Source organism: Bidens hawaiensis, unplaced genomic scaffold, assembly GCF_021521415.1.
Source record: "Bidens hawaiensis isolate Kalapana, Puna unplaced genomic scaffold, B.hawaiensis_p1.1 tig00045465_1, whole genome shotgun sequence".
Lineage (NCBI taxonomy): Eukaryota > Viridiplantae > Streptophyta > Magnoliopsida > Asterales > Asteraceae > Bidens > Bidens hawaiensis.
In genome coordinates this window covers 104,510-109,597 of record NW_027498095.1, presented here as the reverse complement: position 1 = coordinate 109,597, position 5,088 = coordinate 104,510, and the positions used below count along the sequence as shown (strand labels likewise).

Sequence of the window (5,088 nt, the reverse complement as noted above, 5' to 3'; positions counted from 1 at the left end):
CATTTGAAGAGGGGATTCAAATGCTTAAGGTTAGTAAAAAGATATTTTGAAGCCTTTTGGATAACTTTGTTAAAAAAGATAGTATTGTGATAGTATTCTCTTCTTTATCATATTTAACACTAGTCATTTCATAAAATACTATAAAACATGGGTCGGTTCAGTATGACACAATACCTTTTGATCTGTCTTTTGTCCCATTAAATAAGTCTGTTAAAGGACATTTAGGGGGTGTTTGGTACAGAGAATGGAATTGTAGAGAAATGGAATTGCAGAGAAAGGGAATTGGTCTGGAGAATGAGAATTGACTGTTCTGTTTGGTAGTACAGAGATTTCAGTAGAGAAATATAGCTGAGAATCATTTCTCTTGTTTGGTACATAGAAAATAAACAGAGAATTATATCAACTTTATCATTAGCACAAGTATTTTTTTCATAACAAATATTTATTAAAAAATAAAAAACATATAAAAAGATGCATGAATTCCAACCAAAATATGCATTGATCAAACCAATTCACATACAAAACATAGTTTTTAAGCAAAAAACATCAACCATAGTTAAAACCAATTCACATACAAAACATACTTCAACCATACACAACTATCCCATTGAACTATCGGTATACAACTCTACCATCTCAATTTTCTCTTCTATTGTCAACGCAAGAAATGAACGTCCTAGATCCACATCTTTACCAATCAAATGAGCTGCTTTGAAGCGTTTTTTCGTAGTGATACCTGGTAAAGCTTTCAACTCATCACTAACCTTTTCATAGATTTCACGAGCCTCCATACCTTCTTTGCTAAGTTGTTCACCCACCATCTCCCCAAATCGAAGCAAAACTTCCTTGATATCTTTGCAAGACTCTCGATATATCTCATCTGCATCCGTGCTTCTACCTCTTTTGCGCTTGCTTGTTACACTTCCTGTCCTTCAGATCTATCAACATTTGGAACGGCTTCATCAACAAAATCAAAGTCTTCAATATCAACAGGTGAGCTTTTTTGCGTCTCTTGAACAACATCTTCTTCTCCAAGGTCAACTGCTTTACTACCAGTAGCTCTATCCTTACCGAATATTGTACACAATTTGTCATAGAAAGGAAATGACTTGTCACGAAAATTCACAGCACCTTTGTGAGACTACAAGGCAATTACAAATAAATTAGACTAAAATTTTAAATGTTATATAATAGTTTTTGTATACTTTATTTGAAGAATAATATTATTTTTCATCTATATAATATATTTTTAATTTTTTATTTAAGTGCGCTTTTTTTCCTTAGACCCTCGCTTTTTTTGCGCATTGTACATTTGATAACTATGATATATAGCCTTACATATACAACCCATTTACAAATAAACTGGTTGAAACTTCCACAAAATATAAAATCATACAAAACTATATAAAGCAGAAAACTTTCTTACATGAGTATCGCGAGGGTTGCTTGGTTCATGGCTGCTATATGTAACCAGATATTTCTCACCAGGAGAGAAATCAATGAGTTTAACCTGCGGATGAGCATATCGCATCAGACGGTTAAATGTAGTAGCACCGCCCCAAACAGCAGCACCTTGGCGGTGAACCGTGGCTAAGTAGGTCCCTAACGGAGACCACTGCACAAAACTTTCAGTCCAGAACTGCAGACGAATACAATTCAACATAATCAGAATCCTGTCACAGAGTAAAATAAGTTAATTAAGATACCAAGACAAAGTATTTTTATTTACCGGGCGTTTGTAAACAGGATCAGCCTTCACTTGTCTTGCATCATTCCACAGAACCTCCGTATCTGATCCAGCACGGATAACAAACTGATCTCTACCTTTCTCATCAGTAAGCCAGCGTTGCAGATTCTCTTGCATTAATACACAACGACATTATCATCATTATTAAGTTGCAAGCTATCTTACTAACATTTTATAATAGCCAAAAAAGGCCATAAACAAAAATCAAGTTTCACGCTTCACCCAAAAACCAACCCCTTGTGTATAAGGCTTAATCTCCGGAGGAGCCCACTCGTCTGGGACATTCATAAATTTGTCGATTTCATCAATCATGTTGACAGCAAAAATGTGTGCTCTGTCTAGTCCGTATCCATTCGTCTTTTCCTTAGCAAGTTCAGCTTCCTACAAGAAGATACAGCCACAAAGCAATGAAAGAGATTTATTTAAAACTTGATAAAAATATAACTAGATTTTTTATTGTCAATACATGTGGAGTATTGTACTCAATGAAGCAATAACCTAGGGTTTTACCGGTGTCTTCATCAACAGGCATCCAAAGCCCATTTTCCTTAATAACTCCAATTTGGCTGTAGATTTTACGAACCACACCTTCAAGCTTATCATACTTTTCTCTAGGCACAACTGGCAAATTATCCACAACAATAATACTCCCAAATCCAGCATCAAACTCCAATTGATCCCCCTCATTTAGATCCTCATCATCACTAAAATATTCAAACACACAATAAAGATACAAATTAATAACCAAAACAAAACACTGATATTCAAAACTCATCATACTAATAATCACTTGTGTACATAAGCATCAAACATGCTTACAACGAATACTCAAATTCAAAACAAAAACACACAAAATAAATCATCATTAAGCAATTAAATACTCCATATGCATACATGTAACCACTTAAATTAGGATTTGCAGCTAATAACCTCTAAAAACACCAACAAATCAATTAGCGGCAAGCTATTAGGTTTTTAACGGCCGTCATCATCAATTATTACAATTTCAACACAATACGTACATAAATCAGTGTATGTATCAACGGTTGGTTAATTTATAACTACCTAATGATGCCGCAGTCTTCACCGGGCGGGAGGCGGATGGAGTTCCAATCGACTGCAGATAAATCGATGTTCAAACGAGCGGCTTCAGCTCTTATAGCTTCCATTGACATTACTTCCACCATGATTTCGACAGGTACCGTAGATCGAAGAAAGGTTATAGTCGGCCGTCGTTTTATCTGATTGATTTAGCGAAAAGGTTATTGAAGGAATAGGTGAATGTTGCAACCGATTGGTGAGTGACTGTCGAGATAACGATTAACAGGAGGCAATTGGGTTGCGGTGCTATCCTTGCTGAAGGAGGAAAATGGGAGAAATGAAAAGGAGGAAATCAATTCTCCGCTTTTTTTTAGAGAAACAAAATCAGAGAAATGGAAATGGTTTATTTCCATTTCTCACCTCTTTCTTTCATAAACAAACAAGAGAATTCTTTCCAATTCCATTTCTCACCCCTCAATTCCCTCTACCAAACACCCCCTTAGTGAATCCTCTAGTGGGATATTCACATTTATTATTTTGGATACTCACTTTTGCTTTTAGTTGCGTTTGTTTGTCTATCAAACACGAACAAACTCATTTTTTCAACAAACATGAACAATAACTTCATTCGTTAAATGCTTATGTTTTAAAGTTAAACAAACAAACATCAACAAACCTTGTCTATGTTTGTTAACAAGTTGCATTGCATATTTGATATAATCTTAATCGTTTATCGTTTCATTTTTGATAAATGATGTTATAGGATGCTGGTGTCGAGGCAGATCCACTTGGGGACCTTAACACGGAAACAGAAAGAACTCTAGGAAAACTAGTGTTTGAAAAGTTCGTGAAATTCTCCGGATTTGAATTGCTGCTTATTATTATTGTTATTGTTATTATTATTCTTTTTAAATATTGGTATTTTTTATTAATAATATATTTTAACTGATTGTAGGTATGGAACAGAGTTCTATATTTTACACCGATACCCTTTGGCAGTCAGGCCTTTTTACACAATGCCATTTCCCGACAACGAGGCTTATAGCAACTCTTTTGATGTTTTCATTAGAGGCAAGCCACCTTGCACTTACATTTATTTTTAAGTTTATAATATATAATATTATAAACTTTACTTTTTGCATTATGTTCAGGTGAAGAGATAATTTCGGGGGCCCAACTGTGCACATACCTGAACTTTTGGAATCACGGGCAACGCAATGCGGGATTGATGTCAAAACTATCTCAACTTATATTGATTCCTTTAGGTATGTATTATTTCATATTAGTTTCTCAACTTGTTATGTTTTAACACTTTAAAGAATGTTGAAAGTGATTTATATATGCTTTTGCTGATATTAATATTATAGGTATGGTGCACCACCACATGGTGGGTTTGGAGTCGGGTTGGAGAGGGTTGTGATGCTCTTTTGCGCTCTCGACAACATAAGGAAAACATCACTATTTCCCCGTGACCCGAGGAGGCTTGAGCCATAGGAATGATGGCGTTATATTGTTTTTTGGATTTTATTGTACTTAACAAAAGAATTCTATACCTTTTCGTTAACCATTTTGCGCATTAGAAGGTTACTGCGGAAACCTTTTATCAGTCTCTTGTACGTTTATGCCATATTGTTTTGATGGTGAAACATACGGTTTTTGCATCTCTGAATAATACGCTTATTCGAGGCATATAACACAGTTTTAAGTATGCAAAATTTGTCAAATTTGGAGTGACATATTATCTCACAGTGATGAAATTGTTTATTTGATATGTGAAATAGATAGGGCTGTAAACGTAAACGAGTCGAGTTAAGCCAAAGTGTGCTCGAGCTCAAACCTAATCGAGCCAACTCAAGCTCGGCTTGTTTTATATCGAGCTAAAAATTGAGCTCAAGCCGAGCTCGAGTAGATGTGCACAAATCGGGTATTTAAAAAACCCGGAACCGGGTAGGAACCGGTTCTGGGTATGGTCAACAAAAGTCAAACCAGGTTCGGGTAGGAACCGGTTCCGGGTATAGTCGGGTATTTGACCGGGTTTTGACCAGTTCCGGGTCGGGTTTTGACCGGTTCCTCTGGGTTTTTTTCGGGTTTTTGACCGGTCCCTCCGGGTTTTTTCCACCGGTTCCGGGTCGGTTCCGGTTCCGGAACCGGCTCCGAGGAGAAATCCTATACCCGGTCAGGAAATGGTTCCGGGTATGGGTAGGAACCGGTTCCGGGTCGGTTCCACCGGTTCGGTTCCGGAACCGGTTATTTTGTGCACGTCTAAGCTCGAGCTCGTCAAGACGGGCTGTTTTAATTTG

The 5,088-nt window shown here is 36.7% G+C and overlaps 1 pseudogene; it reads right to left on the bottom strand.

Moving 5' to 3' along the window:
• Positions 1-1,951: 1,951 nt before the first annotated feature.
• On the bottom strand, positions 1,952-2,956 carry LOC143595683 (eukaryotic translation initiation factor 3 subunit B pseudogene; annotated as a pseudogene).
• Between the last annotated feature and the right edge of the window lie 2,132 nt (positions 2,957-5,088).